This window comes from Typopeltis vanoorti, chromosome 1, assembly GCF_054136105.1.
Source record: "Typopeltis vanoorti isolate ZY-2024b chromosome 1, IOZ_Tvanoo_1.0, whole genome shotgun sequence".
Lineage (NCBI taxonomy): Eukaryota > Metazoa > Arthropoda > Arachnida > Uropygi > Thelyphonidae > Typopeltis > Typopeltis vanoorti.
Window position 1 is genome coordinate 68,108,861 of NC_143549.1, and position 17,046 is coordinate 68,125,906.

The window sequence follows — 17,046 nt, forward strand, 5'->3', positions numbered from 1 at the left end:
ACTGAATATAACCTACCAAAGTGTCAATGCCATAGCTTTATCTTGCCACATTCTCACCCCAGCAGATCCATAAGATGAGACACCAAAACAGTCCTGTGGGATAAATCAAAATTGTTACATAAATACTATAATAGCAATGACAGGAAAATGTTCAAATTTATACGAATATTATATGCTTTAAGGTACAATAAATTATAAATCTTAGCATTAATCTTTCAGAGATGTATTAACTTTATCACATGATATACTGAGTGCACAAGTGTGAGACCACTACCCTACTTATTAGAGGCCCAATGTAGCTTGAAAAAAAGTTCCATGTTTGGATTATAGAGCAGGCTTTCCAGACTAAGTAAAAAATAAACTAAAAATACATTTCTTGGCATCTTTAATAATTTACAAAAAAAAAAAAAAAAAAAAAGTAAAATGAATACAAACAGAAAAAACAAATCCTTAGCCCTCGCACAGTATGAAATGTACTATAAGTTTGCAAATAACCTTTTGTGGGTGGGAGCAACATAAAAAAACGTCAGTGTTCTCTTCAATGTTGCAGTTATCTGATGTGATGTCTAACCATTCTAGCAATGTGGTACCAAAACTAACACTCGGTTAACCATTATTCCCAGGTCTCTAGCTTCTCTGACCACTTAATATAATATTCTGCCTGGAGTGTCCTCAGTCTTAAGTGTGTAACCTTGCAATTACCAACACTGAATTTTTATTCATTATCATTTGCCTATAGAATCTGTTTGTTCGGATCATGCAAGGATTTTGTATTGGACATGTTTCTTGTTGCCCTTTCTAACTCTGAATTATCAGCAAATAATTATATGTTACAATGCAGACACATCACAATACCACTAATACACAAGAATAGCAATGGCCAATGTATAGAACCCTATGATGCCCCATTGGTCACCTTCCATCTTTTAGACTATGATATCAGTTAGTAAGCCATTTTCCTATCCATGTCACAAGTCTATTTTGCATACCCTTTCCTCTGAGTTTGGGTAACATACTAAGGAATGTTAATATTAAGGAACATATCCTGTCAAGTGCCTTAGCAAAATTCAAAACTACTCTGGTACATCAATAAAACTCCTAGATAATAAAGTAAAAAAAAAAAAAAACTACTTTTAATAAAGATATGTTCTTTAGAGAGAAACAAGATTCTATGAGTATCTACCCATTTCTAGATGCAGATTCTAATTAGCCCCTCCAACACCTTAATGATGATTACTCCAGAGATACTAGTGGTCTATAATTTGTTCCTGCCTGCTCCATCCTTGCATAATGTAATAACTCTTTCCATTCGTTACAACGTGCTAGTGCAGAGATCAAACTAAAGCCATCTTTTCATTGGACAACAACAGATGCCAAATGGCCAGTCAGATGATTGGTGATGTGCAACATTAGTCATCACCAGGTAGTCCTGTTCTATGCTTTTCTGGAAACTTCAACTCTGAAGATCAGTCACTCCAGACACACCATCCATCCACCTCAGTGAGAGAGTATCCCTTCCTCTTTATCTAGGAATTTTACCTTCTATTCCTATTTTGAAAAGTCCTCCTCCTATCCTTGCAATGTGTCCAAAGTATTTCAACTTCCTTCTGTCAATATCCTTAAGGGGGGGGGGGGGGATCTTCAAGTTCTGCCAATCTTTTCTAGCAACTATCCATTCGTCTGTCATTCAGTATATGATATCCTTCTGTAAAACCACATCTCAAAAACAGCTTTCCGTGTCCTATCAGACTTCTTTAGGTTCCAAGTCTAACATTCATAAACCTGTTAGGAAAAAACAGCTGCATTCAAATTCCTTAACTAGGAGGAGCCCTCTCACCAAGAAAATTTCTTAGTAAGAGGGCAATTTCTTCTGTTAGTACTGTTCCATTCCTGTAATTGAAACAACACACAAATTGATGACGTTCATTTTGGGTCTAAAATCAGGTCATGAACTAAACAAGACATTCTTTTATAACTATCGCTCTTATCTGGAACTCTATGTCTTCACATTTATTAGTATAAAAATTTTTGTTGTCCTGACTGATGGCTATTCTGATTTCTCTATCATCATCAAATTACATGTACCCTTAATGAATGTACAGGATATGAGAGTACTACATGAAAAACTTACATCACCACTACCTTCCTATATACAATTTTCCTCCAAATCAATCTGTTACCTGTCAAGACTCCAACATTATCAGATCTTATACTTCTAAGGACTTTTTACTGTATCAATCCACCAATACCTTGGTCTTCCTCTGGGTCTTTTTCCTGCCAATCTCGCAGAGAATACTTGTTTTGATAATCTTTCCTCTGCCATTCTGTTTAAGTGACCATACCACCTGAGATTAGCTTTACTAATACATTCCTGGATGCTAACAATGTCAAATTCTTTCCTAATATCCTCATTTTTAATATGATATTGTGATTGATACCATCTGTTCATCTCCATATTCTTTCTCAGGAGTCTCATATCTGTAGTCTCTAGTCTTTGGTCAAGTATTCTATTTCTAGCCCAGCTCTCAGATCCATAAGTTAAAATTGGTTTGAACTGTCTTGTATACAGCGAATTCAGTCTTTTGACTAATTTCTCTCTTATTCCATATACATTTATTCTGTCGACTTCCTACCATACTGACTTTGCTGATTCTATTGTCTATTTCCATATTTAATTTACCATCATCACTAAAAATCATGCTTTCTAGATTAAATGTTTTATTTTACTTGTTCTATACGTTCACCATACATAAAGTAGTCGATATTTTCAATGCATCTGTCTATTTTCATTGTCTTTGTTTTGTTATTACTGACCTTCATACCATATCTATTACAACAGTTATTCAATTTAGTCAGGGAATCTTGCAGACTTGTACCGGATTTATTTAGAAGTATAACACCATCTGCATAAAGTATAGAGCTGAGATTAATATCTCCAATTTTGATATCAGGTTTAATACCACTTTTCTTCATAATGTGATCCATATAGATAATGAATAACAGAGGATAATGTACATCCTTGTCTGACACCAGATTTAACATTAAACCATCTTCCTGTACTACTTAATTCAGTTCTAACTGCTGACTTACAACTCTAATAAAGACTAAGCAATGCTTGATATAATGCCCCATTGACACCATACAACTGTACTGTTTTTAATACCCTTTTCTCTTGGCACCATGTCATATGCCTTTTCCAGATCTACAAAACTTAAATACAGATCTTTGTTATATTCCAATGATTTCTCAATTATTTGCCGTAAAGTGAAAATATGATCCAGACAGCAACTTTCTCTTCATGATTTCCTACCACGATCTTTCTAAACCGTTTCTAAATTATATTTGCATGAATCTAACAACACTCAGTAGGCAAATGCCTCTGTAATTCTCACATTCAGTTTTATTTCCCTTTTTATATATGGCTACTATGAGAGAGAGCGCTACTTGAATCATCTGGAATTCGTCCCTCTGTCCAGGCCTTCTGAACTATGCAGTGAACCACTGCAAGACTTTTAGAGCACCATACTCGAGCATTTCTGGTTAAATATCATCTACTCCAGCTGCCTTTCCACATTTCAGGCTTTTTAAGGCTTTCTTTTTTTTCTACTTCAAATACGGATATGTATTCCTGATAGCATGCCTGTCGAGTGTTTTTTTTACCACTGTGCTGTCACTATTTGTTTCATTTAGTAATTTTTGGACGTAATTACTCCATATATCAAGGGTATCTTTTTCTCCAGTTTTCATGTCACCTTTATCATCCCGAACTCCTTTTCACAGCACTCTTTCCCCCATTTCTAAGCTTCTTCAACAACCTCCAGAATATCTTACCACCTTCTTGATATTTATTTTCCATGTTCTTGCCAAAGACTTCCCATGACTTTTTTTAGCTAGTTGTACACAGTGTTTAGCTTCCTTATATTTGTCTATGTATTCTCTAAGAGCACAAGCTGATTTATTTGCCAGGAACTTGTGATATGCTTTCTTCTTTTCCTTCACTGCTTCTTTATCTTCCTATGTCCACCATGGAGTTCTGATTTTTTTATCCTCGCAGACAACCTCACCACATGCCTTTTTAGCAGAATCATTCAATGCCTTCTTCAGGATTGGTTATTGTTCTCAAACTCTTTCATTTTTTCTTGAATAATGTTTATGTATTTTAGTCTATCTGAGAGCTGCTCAATTTTTATTCGTTTTAAAACTTTCTTAGATGCTCTTCTTTTCAATATGAAATTCAATTTTATTCTGCTCAAAACTAAATGACGATCACTTCCAATTTCAAGTCCTCTGTACACTCTAGTGTCCTGCACCAGTGAGAAAACATCACTATCAACAATAACATAGTCAATGAGAATGAGACTTTTATTTCTTGCCTCTTCTCTCCATGTGAATTTGTGCACATTTTTTTGTTGAAAAAATTGTGTTAGTAATAACCAGTCCATCTCCTGAGCAGAAATCCAACAGGTATTTGCCATTATTATTAGCTTTGCTCTTTTCTTCAAATTTTCTCCAAAGTGGGGAGTATAGAAAGGTTGAATGATTCTGAAGTTTTAGGAAATAGTCTCAATTGGGAGGATGAATGGAAAACAAGAATGGCTGACTTACAGAGAGAGACAGATGAACTGAAAGAGCAGGTGGAATGAGATGATTAGTGTGAAAGATGAAATTAAGCGAATGGAAGAGATGAATGCAAGGCAAATCAGAGGAGGAGTGAGAGAGAGTTATGGGAATGAGAGAAGAGGAGAGAATAGGAACAACAGTATAAGAGAGGGAATGAGAGAGAGTTATGGGAGTGATAGAAGAGGAGAGAATGGGAACAGTAGAAGAGAGGGAATGAGAGAGAGTTGTATGAATGACAGAAGAGGTGAGAACAGGTAAGTGGAAGAGAGGGAAGGAGTGTCAGATATAGGAATGATAGAAGAGGAAAGAATGGAAACAGCAGGAGAGAAGGAATGAGAGGAATGCAAGGGAGCACAGGGACTAGAGATAGAGTGATGTCAGGAAGACAGGTAAGTAGGGGAGCACAGAGAGAAACAGTTACGGGAGAGAGTGAGGGATGCATGTGAGCAATCGAGGAATATGGTGGTAAGAGATGTAATTATTGGGGACTCAATGGGTCCGGTAAGGATGCGTGAGGAGTGTTTGCCAGGAGGAACGATAGAAAGTGTGGATATGGCAATTAAGAGAGGTTAAAGGGTGGATGAGATGATTGTGATGGTGGGAACAAATGACTTGAGTGGTGATGTAAATAGGGCAGCGGGAGATATGAGATTCTTGCTTGAGGCTGTACGAAAAAAGACAGAGTGGAAAGATAGTGTGTGTGTGTGTTGCCTAGGTATGATAATGTCGAGCTGAGCAGAAGAGCAGTGATATTGAATGGCATAATAGCGAGAATGTGTCAGAAGAGAGGATTCGAATATGTGGATGCTTGGAGTGCGTTTGAGAGCAGAGAGGAATTGTATGCGAGAGACCACCTTCACTTGAATGAGGAAGGACGTAGGCATCTGGAGAGATTGCTGTTCTGAACGCGTCAGTGTCCCAGTGTGGATGGTAGCAGGGGTGGCCTCTTGTGGGAATGGGTACTTTGGAGAAGGGGGGACGACATCAGGTAACGCTGAGCCCAGTGAAGTCTAGAGGGGATAATGCGGGGTATAGAAACAATGGCATTTTTATGCTTTATACCAATGCCAGAAGTATTCAGAATAAGGGAGAGGAATTAGTGGCACTGATACAGCAGCCTGGCCAAAGATTATTGGGATCACAGAGATGTGGTTGACAGAAGAGGATATAATAACAGGAATAGAAGTTGCTGGGTTCAGCATTTTTCGGCAGGATAGGAAGGGAAAGCATGGTGGTGGAGTACTGCTTATGATAAGTCCTCTAAGAGTGGAGGCTTTGGAAGACTGTGACACTAATGATTTTGAAAGCATATGGTGTGAGGTGGAGGTGGGCAAGACAGGATATTTAGTGGGGTGTTGCTACAGACCAAGGAGCACAGAGCGTGGGGACCAGGAGATGTTGAGACAGTTGAGCGTGGCAAGCGCAAGAAGAACGATTGTTATGGGAGATTTTAACAACAGCAGTATAGATTGGGGAAAGGAAGATGCATGTAACAATAAGGGAATGGAATTTCTAGAATTCTTGAGGAACAAATGTCTTAGCCAACCAGTAACAGAGGGAACAAGAGGTTCAAGAGTTTTGGATTTGGTTATAGCATCAGAGGAGCTGATAATAACTGAGATGACATCTCTCCCACCATTGGAAAGAGTGACCATATGGTTTTGACTTGGAAAATGAATAGACATGCAGGAGTATCAAAGAGACGGGAACGTATGTGGAATTATAAAGCAGGTGATTATAATAGTCTTAGATGTCAACTTTGGGAAGTTTCGTGGAGGGAGGAATTGGAAGGCCGGGATATCATTAGTGCTTGGGAAATTGTGAAGGAATATTTGTTAGCGGCAATGGTAAGCTGTATTCCACAAGTGAACAAGAGGACACAATTTGGAGTAAAGTGGATGACAAACAATATTAAACAGGAGCTAAATAGAGGCTATAGAAGAGATATAAGGAAACAGGTGAAGAGAAGATGCATTAAGAATATAAGACACAGGCTAGAAGAGTGACTAGTAGGCAAAACTGGAATATGAGAAAAGATTGACCCTTAGATTTAAGGAAATTCCTAGGGAATTTTTTAGCTATGTGGCCAGTAGGAGGAGAAATGACTGTGGAAGAATGACATTATGGGATAAATATGGGAATAGAGTGACTGATTAAGAGAATATAGTGGAATTGTTCAATGAACACTTTATTGGAATATTTCATCCTGGAGAAGTCAGTTTTAATGCTAGAGGGATTGGGCAGGTTCGAGGTGGAGGAGAAGAGTGTGTTCCACATACTGAGTACTCCGGATGTTAATAAAGCTGTGGGACTGGATGGTATTTAACCACGAGTTTTGAGAGAATGTGCTAAGGAACTCACAGTGTCCTTGACTTAGCTTTTCAATGAAAGTCTGGCTGCGGGAAAGGTGTCCATGGAATGGAAGGAAGGTAAGATAGTGCCATTGCATAAGAGCGGTAGCAGATTGGAAGTGTCTAATGATAGGCCAGTTTGTGTGTCATCAGTAGTTAGTAAGATCTTGGAGAAAGTAGTGAAGAACCATATACAGCATTGGGCAGATGAGGGTAATGTTATCAGTGAGATGAGGGATATGTTATCAGATGTATGCCTTTCCCTCATCTAATGCTCTTGTAACTTTATCATTAAATGCTAGCATATTGCTAAAACAAGAGTGCCCCTTCATAAATCCTAGCCTTTAAAGATAAAGTTACAAGAGCATTAGATGAGGGAAAGGCATATACTGCCATTTTCCGAGACTTAGCAAAGGCATTTGACAGGGTGCCACATGATAAGCTGATATTCAAGTTGCAGCACATGGGTCTGGATGTCAGATTGGTCAACTGGATTCAGGATTGGCTGTCCGATAGGTATGAGAGAGTTGTGTATTTTGGAGCAATATCAAAGAGGCAGAAGGTTACAAGTGAGGTTCCACAGGGCTCAGTACTTGGACCTATATTGTTTAACCTTTATATCAATGACATTGTCTGTGGATTGCAAGGGGATATTCGGTTGTTTGCGGATGATGCAAAGCTGGGAAGGGTTATTAGTAATAGTGCAGATGCGGCAGCCCTGCAAGAGGATTTGAATAAACTAGATAGGTGGACAAATGAATGGGGGGTGTCTGTTTAATGCAGCAAAATGTAAGGTCTTGAGGTTTGGGATGCTGCATACACTATGGGAGGAGTTAAACTGGAGGAAGTAGGAGAGACAAGAGATCTGGGTTTGATGATTGATAGAAACCTGATGAAATTTAGGGGGATATATTGCAAAGGTAGTGAAGGTAATGCAGAGGATTGCTGCAATAATGAGAAGAACACTAACCTGCAGAGATAAAATGGTTATCATTCCGTTGTATAAGACTCTGATTAGACCACACTTAGACTACTGTTCTCAGATCTGGTCCCCAGGATTTGAAGGGGATAAATTAACTGTGGAAAGGGTACAAAGGCAGATAACAAAGATGGTGTCGGGACTGTACAATGTTAGTTATGAGGATTGGCTGAGGGAGTGTGGACTGCAGAGTTTGGTGGATGGAAGAAGGAGGGATGATATGTTTGAGACTTTTAAACTGTTGAGAGGTGGTTACAGGGTGGGCACTGGGGAGTTCTTTTGCTTGGTTGAACAGCGGGAAGATGTCATGACAAGGGGCCATCCCTGGAAGTTACGAAAGAAAACTGTGAGAAAGAGGGTGAGGAGTGGTTTCTCTGCATGGAGGGTGGCTGAACCATGGAATGCATTGTCTGATAGAGTGGCGAGAGCGAGAACGGTCAATGCATTTAAGGAGTGGTATGATAGACTTAGTGTTTCCTAGGAGAGACCTCCCTCGATGAGTCTTGATAGACTTGTTTCTCAGAAAGGACCTCCCACGATGAGTCTTTTGGCTCCATGGAGGCCTGAATAATAATAATAATAATGAATGGAAGTTTTAGTCCTTGGGGAAAGTGAAGAAGATCGATCCAGAGAAATAGACAAGATTAATACAAGTTATAATGAACTGCATACTGACTTATCATTAGAATTAAACTATTTTAGGAGATGATAGTACGAAAAAAGTTAAAAGTGTGACCACTCCCTTCAGGAAGATCAGGCCAACTCCTTCCATTATAGGAAAATCCTGTACATGCCATCATATTCATATTCTGTGCATTTTTTGGTCTATAAGTTTAACAACCTGTTATATTTAGAATCACTATATGTATATAGAGGGCTTGACAAATGCACTTGCCCACTCACTCACTCATGGTGAATAGATTTTGCTAGCTGGTGAGTAGCTGCATAATGGGCAAAACAATATTCTTATTTAACAAAAAAAAAAACTTAAATAAAATCTTTTTTTTTTTTTAATCACTTCAAGAAAACACAGAATATGCATAATATAAAGGGCCATTCCAGTAACAAAAATAAAATAAATGCAATGAATTATTATTATTATTATTATTATTATTATTATTAAACAAGACCTCATGGAGTCAAAGACTCATCTAGGAGGTCCTTTTATCTCACACACATCTCATCATACCGGGTCTTAAACACATTCAAACTCCTTGCAGACACCACACTCTCAGGCAAGGCATTCCAATCATTCACAACTCTGCACGAAAAAAAACCTGCCTCTCACTCCCCTACTCACACCCTCTTTATACAGTTTCCAGGGATGACCTCTGGTTCTCCCCAGATCTCCCACTATTCGCTGTAGAACTTCTCCACCATTGATCCTATAGCAACCCCTTACCAACTTGTAGGTCTCTATCATATCTCCCCTCTTCCTTCTCTCCACTAGTCTCTGCAAATTACATCTTTTCAATCTTTCCTCATACTCGACATTCCAGAGGTCAGAAACTACCTTAGTCAGTCGCCTTTGGACCCTTTCCAACATCTCTTCATCCTTCTGAAAACCAGGTGACCAAATCTGGGCACAATAGTCCATGTGTGGCCTAATCAAAGCCTTATACAATGGAACAAGAATCTCCCTACTTCTACACGTCAGTGTCCTCCTCATCATTCCCAGAAGTCTTTGTGTTGTCTTCACAATTTTGGCGATGTGACCCCTAAATTTTAGATCCTTATCCACTATCACTCCCAGATCTCTTATTTCCTCTACTTCCAACAATATATTCTCACCAAGCATAAATTCTGCATCCCATCTTTGTTTTCCAAATTTTAAAACCTTACATTTTGCAACATTGAACTCACATCCCCATTTGCTTGCCCAATCACTCAATTTATTCAAGTCTTCTTGCAAGGCCACAACATCTTCACTACTCTTTATGGTTCGTCCCAACTTTGCATCATCTGCAAACAACTGAATATCTCCATCCAAATCTTCGCCAATATCATTAATATACAAGTTAAATAGTAATGGCCCTAAAACAGATCCCTGAGGCACTCCACTAGTGACTTTCCTTTTCCTGGATATTGCACCCCCATACACAACTTGTTGATACCTATCAGATAGCCAGTCTCCAATCCAATGCACTAATCTAATATCCAACCCCATCTGCTCTAGTTTGACTGTCAACTTATCATGAGGTACTCTATCAAAAGCTTTTGCGAAATCCAAGTATATTACTGTGTATCCTTCTCCTCTGTCCAGGGAAGCAGTCACTTTATTGTAATAAGTAAGTAGATTACTAAAACACGACCTCCCTTTAGCAAATCCATGCTGTCCATCAAAGATTATACCATTGTTGTCAACCCAACTCTGGATCCTAGTTCTCACAAGCTTCTCCAACAACTTAACCACAACACCTGACACACAGATAGGCCTATAGTTTGATGCTCGAGTTCGATCACCTCCTTTATGAAGTGGCACAATCTTGCCCTCCTTCCACTCTTTAGGGACTTGACCAAGTGCAAGACTCGTATTAAAAAAATATGTCAAGGCAGGTGTCAACTCTCTGGCACATTCCTTCAGAATACGCGGTGATATATTATCAAGTCCCACAGCCTTATTTACATCTAGTTTACTCAACTCCCCAAACACCTCTTGCTCACTTACAGTCAGTCTCTCCTCCCCATCATCAACTGCTCTTAATCTCTCCATGAAGTCACATTCACAAGATTGAAAGATCTTTATGAACTGCTCATTAAGTATCTCCACCACACATTCTGCAACAGCTGTCTTTATACCATTTCCTCCAATCAATGTCATCCTTCCATAATCATTCTTTCTTTTGCTGGCTACATATCGAAAAAACTCCCTAGGATTCTTTTTAGCTTCATTAGCTAACTGCTGTTCATACCTCTCTTTAGCTACTCTCACCAACCAAGTCACTCTCCTTGCCTGGTCTTTGTAGAACTCATGAAATTGGTTACTTCCACTTCTCTTATGCTGCCTCCACAATGCCCTTTTTCTCTGTATTGCATGCTTAATCTCTTTATTCATCCATCTCACACCTAACTTATTTAACCTTCTCACCCGTGGTATACATTTAGACATTGCATCCACTAAATATTTTTTGAAAATCCCCCAAGCTGCATTGATCTCTTTTCCAGCTAACTCCTCATTCCATGCTACACCTGCAAGCTGTCTCCTGAGCTCTTCATAATCACCCCCCTTGTAGTTCCACATATACCCTTTTTTCACAGGGGTCCTTGCACTGCTAGCAACCACCCAAGTAATCACCTCATGGTCACTTTCACCAATTGGTGGATGATTTGATACCTCATTGATAATTACATCCTCCGATGAGATGACCAAATCCAAGACCCTTAATCCTCTTGTGCCCTCTGTTACATACTGTCTGAGGTAGTTATCCCTCAAAAACTCAAGAAACTCATTTTCTTTACTTCCAGTTGCTATCTCTTCATTCCAGTCTATATTGCCATAATTAAAATCACCCATAATGATCACCCTTTTCTTATTTGCTTGGCTTATTTGACCATACATTTCACTATCACCACCATCCACATTACCAGGTCTATAACAACATCCCACCAAGTATTTGATTCTATTCACCTCTATCTCACACCATACTGCCTCAAAACCACTGGCCCCATTTTCCCCTTGCATCTCTACCGTGTATGGACATAACTCTTTCTCTATCATCAATAGCACTCCCCCTCCCTTTTTACCCCTTCTATCCTCACGAAACACATCATACCTTTCCATCTCTATTCCTGTCAGGATGTCATCCTCATCTAACCATGTCTCACTTATTCCGACAATCTCTGGGTGCACAGACGCAATTAGTGCATACTTTCTAAAAATTCAATGTTTGTTTTTATTGTTCTTCCTATTCTTATTATTGACTTTTCCTTTTTTGATGGTTCTTACAAAAAAGAAATGTTCTCCAACCACCCCACACGGATAGGCCTGAAGAAGAGAGTGAGGAATTCTATGAAAACTTACAAACTGTTTTGGATTGCCTACCAAGAGAAGACATACTTTACATCTTAGGGGACTTAAATGCAAAAGTGGGAAAGAGTATGAGAGTCAGACCAGAGTGTGGCATGTTTGGTCTGGGTGAACGTAATACATGTGGTGAAAGACCATTGGAATTTGCCAGAGCTAACAGATTAGTTATTACCAATACTTGCTTCCAGAAACATCCACAATGGACCTACACTTGGATATCTAACATTGATAAGTCAAGGCACCAGATTGATTAAATCCTGGCTCTCCAGCAGTGGAAGATGAGCATCTCTGATGTGCATACTTGTCCTGGAGCAGATTGTGGTATAGACCATCAGCTAGTAAGAACCCAAGTAAGACTAAGACTCTGAAAACTTCCAGGGCAGGCACATCCCATTAGATTGGATGTTAGAGTAATTCCTAATGGATTCACAGAAGAAACATCAACTCCAATGGATGATTTTTTTGGAGACCAATGAGGAGAACTCACCAGAAATGCTTTGGGAAGAAGTCACAGTGATAATACAGGATACAGCCAAGTATCTCAGCCCAATAAGAAGACCAACAGATCCATAGATCAGATTCAACATGAGAACTGCTCAAAAGAAGGCAATTGGAAAAACAAAGAGACACAGGAACCAAATTAAAATTAAAAGAAACACACATATTAACCACAGTGAAAATTATTTAATTGTAAATATTTCATCCTAAGTATCTTAGGACATCATCAGTACAGTAGTTTTAAACAATAATAAGAATAACATACAGTTAGGGCACATGATTACAATAGAATCTCATTAAACGTGCTACAGTAGTACAAAAAAAAAAAAAAAAAAAAAAAAAAAAAAAAAAAATTAATCATTTAACACAATTTTGTATGACAATTTCCCATACTTTAGGAATAGTAAGAACGTCGTTGCGGTTTAAGTTTGGTCTGTGTAGTAGGGCTTCACAAATTTAAATTCAAATTTACAAGCAAAAAGAAGGAACAGCAAAGGGATCTCCTTTATCATCAAACCTAGCAAACTTGTTTCTAGAACACCTTAAGGAAAAAATATTCACTTTTGAACCCAAACCAAAAATTTGTTTTGGGATCATCCCGAACATGAATTACAACTGTTTCTAGATAAAATTAACCTTCTTCATCATCGCATCAACTTTATGTTAGAAAAAGAATCTCCACAGGGTATCTCCATTTTGGATTTACACATCCAAAGAAAAGAAGACGGTTCCATCGCCACGTCTGTCTTTTGCAAGCCTACATTCTCAGGTCGCTACATTCACAATTCTTCTGCTCATCATCCATCTCAGAAATCTGGCATTATTAAATCACTAGTTTCCAGAGCACACAAATTCTGCTCCTCTGAAGAATCTTTAAACCAGGAATTAGAAGTAATCAAAAATACAGCCATCCTAAATGGATATAATCCTAAAACAACTCAAAAAATCATCAGTAGTCACTTCTCCACGCATCAAACCAGACAGGAAGAAGTCCATAGGATTCCCATACCTTACGTTAAAGGCATCTCGGAATGTCTTTCTAAAATTATGAAGAAATACAATTTTGCCACTACTTACAAACCTATCAACCAAATTTATAACTTGTTACCTTCTCCTAAGGACAAACTCTCACCTTTGATGTTGCCTGGCGTTTATGAGATTCCATGCTCATGCAAATGATCTTACTTTGGACAGACAGGTAGGTCTGTTCAGAAATACATCTCGGAACATCAAGACCACATTCGTCTTTTTAAACCGCAGAAATCTGGCCTCTCTCAACACGGAATTGAAAATCCAAACCATGGGAAAAGTCTAAACTTTTACATAGATCTTTATATAAACATGAACGTTTATACAAAGAAAGTTTTGAAGCCCTACTACACAGACCAAACTTAAACCGCAATGACGTTCTTACTATTCCTAAAGTATGGGAAATTGTCATACAAAATTGTGTTAAATAATTAATTAATTAATTATTTTTTTTTTTGTACTACTGTAGCACGTTACGCACGTTTAATGAGATTCTATTGTAATCATGCGCCCTAACTGTATGTTATTCCTATTATTGTTTAAAACTACTGTACTGATGATGTCCTAAGATACTTAGGATGAAATATGTACAATTAAATAATTTTCACTGTGGTTAATATGTGTGTTTCTTTTAATTATGATCGCACCACAGGTTTCGTTATTTAAAAAAAAAAAAAAAAAACAGGAACCAAAAAATATAAGAGATTACATAGAGAAGTCAGTAGAGCCATCAAGCAGGACAAGGAAAAGTTCTATACTAATAAATATGAAGAGATAGAGTTCCAGATGAGTAGGCACAATTATAAAAGGATATTTTATTTAGTTCGTGACTTAAAGCACAAGTTTAAGCCCAAATTGAATGTCATCAAAGACAGGAATGGAGCATTACTAACAGAATTGTTGGAAATCAAAAATAGATGGAAAGAATACTGTGAGGAACTGTACAGCAGAGTGGATAAAGAAAATGTGGAGCCCTCTCACCAGGAAAATTTAGATTTGGAACCTCCTCCACTTACACATGAAGTTGAAAGAGCATAGCTTAACAGCAACAAGGCCCCAGGTGCAGATGATATCCCACAAGAATTAATTAAGGCCACAGGGGATGGAGGGATAACAGTGTTTCATAAATTGATTACAAGGATATGGGAGACAGGATATCATGGCCTAGAGACTGGAAGAAGTCAGTTTTCATACCAATACATAAGAAAGGTGACATGAAGGCATGCAAGCAAAATTTTATTGAAGATCATGCTAAATAGGATTGAGGTCAAAGTTGAGGCAGAGATACACGAGGAACAAGCAGGTTTCAGGAAAGGTAAGGACACCAGAGATCAGATCCTTTGCCTTAGACAGATCATAGAAAAATATAAAGAATTTAGACTCCCTCTGGTAATGTGTTTCTTAGACTACTCTAAAGCTTTTGACTGTGTTGAGCATGTGAAACTGTGGGACGTAATGAAAAGAATCAGTTTTCCTCAACACACCATCAGGTTGATAGCCAACTTGTACAGGGAGCAACAAGCTACGGTAAGAACAGTTGTTAGATTGACTGACTGGCTTCAGGTTGGAAAGGGATGTTTACTTTCTTCTCACCTGTTTAGTATATATGGAGGACATCATGTGTGAAGCATTGGATGAGCTCAAGACAGGAATTAGGGTAGGAGGTAGATTGATCAGTAATCTGAGGTATGCTGATGATACAGTACTCCTTTGTAATGACATGGAAGAATTAGGACTAATTCATGACAAAGTTAACAAGATCAGTAATAACAAAGGACTTCAACTCAATCCTAGCAAGACAGAGATTATGGTTCTCAAAGGAAATACCAACAAGGAAGGTCTTGAGAAACAAGTGTACCTTAATGGAGAAAGAATTGAGGAAGTCAGCAAGTTTGAGTGTCTGGTATCCATTATCCATTATTAATGTGAAGAATTACTGTTCAGAAGAAGGTTAGGAATGGCTAAAATAACAGTCAGAGACTTGTCAAAAATCTAGAAGGATGGATCTATCTCCATGGGAAGAAAGTTGAGGATTTTGGATGCAGTTGTTTTTCTAACAGCAACTTATGGATGTGAAACTTGGAACCTAAAGAAGTAGTCAGATAAGAAATGGATATCTGCCTTTGAGATGTGGTGTTATAGAAAGCTGTTGAGGATATCATATACTGAAAGGCATACAAATGAATGGGTATTAGAAAAGATCAGTAGAATTTTTAAGGCTCCTTAAGGGTACTGACAGAAGAAAGTTAAAATATTTTGGCGACATTGAAAGGATGGAAGAGGGAACTTCTCAGAACAGTGAGTAAAGTTCCTGGAAAAAGAGAAGGGGTAGAACATCAATGAGATGGATGGATGGATGCAAAATTATTTAAATTAAGTGAATAAGGTTTGGCTAGGACAACTCGTAGTATGGCGGCAAGTGTATTCTCACAAGCTCTCTGGTCAATTTTCGCACGAAACTTTTATAGTATCTGTATTCGGCTTTGAAATAATAATTTATATAATTTTGCATTGCCGAAGTGAAGCCTTTTGGCTCTTTATTTTAGTAAATACTGTACATTAGTGAAGAGCTACTCAATCAAACAATAAAATCCACTGGTTGATAATGTTTAGCAGCAGTAGCTGTTAAAAACTAAGGACCCCCCCCCCATTACTGTTAAGTTGTTCAGTATCAAGAAGTAGCTTTGCTATTATTGTATAGGATGGTAAACTAATATACAGAATGATGTTAAATAAATCCAGTGGCTATCAAGAAAAATTTTTTACTCTCCATAAAAGAACTAAGTATGCCTGAATCTGCTGGCCTGGTTGGATAAGTGCACCTATTTTTCTATGAACAGGCTGTGATTTTGGATCCCACTATGGTATGGATATTTGTGAAAGTCATCAACATCCAATATGATCACTGGCCTCCTTATTAGAGCATTTATTCAAGCCTGAATTGTAAAAAGTACTACATCTGGTCCCTAAAGAAAAATTTCCTTGATTATTTACTCATCACCTCACAGAAAAATGTACTACAGTCATCCCTCGACTTAAGTCGGGATTCCATTCCATCAGGCAAGACATAAGTCGATACATTAAATCAACAGAGTTATAGGGGGATAAGGACTTAACTGTAATAAGTATACTGTCATGTTAATTTTTAAACCTTATAAAACTGTACTGTGTGTTACTGTCACTATAAAACAAAAGAATAATCACCAAAATCTTCTGCCACAATCACATCTTCATTACCTTCCCTATGTGAAAGACCAGGCTGTCTCTCTCTTCTGGTTTTTTTTTTTTTTTTTTTTATGAAAATATCCAATGTGCTGTGCTTATTCCTCTTCTTTTCATCATAAATTTGTTTATAGCAAGCAAACGCATCATGTACTTTCCTTTCTCCTAATAAGTAGAGTTCAACATTGGGGTCCATGTCTTCCATTTTGAGAACATCGCTAACTGCAGAGAACATTTCTGCAAGACCCTTCATTGTGAATTGTTTAACTACCTCTTCTTATTTCTCTTTTCCCTCTTCTGCAACAGACTGTTCCTCTAGT

The 17,046-nt window shown here is 38.0% G+C and overlaps 1 protein-coding gene across 4 annotated transcripts in view; it reads right to left on the reverse strand.

The window, feature by feature from the left end:
- The window catches only part of AdipoR (adiponectin receptor), a 240,534-nt gene that overhangs the window by 213,082 nt on the left and 10,406 nt on the right, over positions 1–17,046 (reverse strand). For all 4 annotated transcript variants that reach the window (XM_090390983.1, XM_090390982.1, XM_090390984.1 and 1 more), the window contains exon 2: positions 17–93. The gene's annotated coding sequence lies outside the window, so the exon portion shown is untranslated. The remainder of the gene's footprint in view (positions 1–16; positions 94–17,046) is intronic.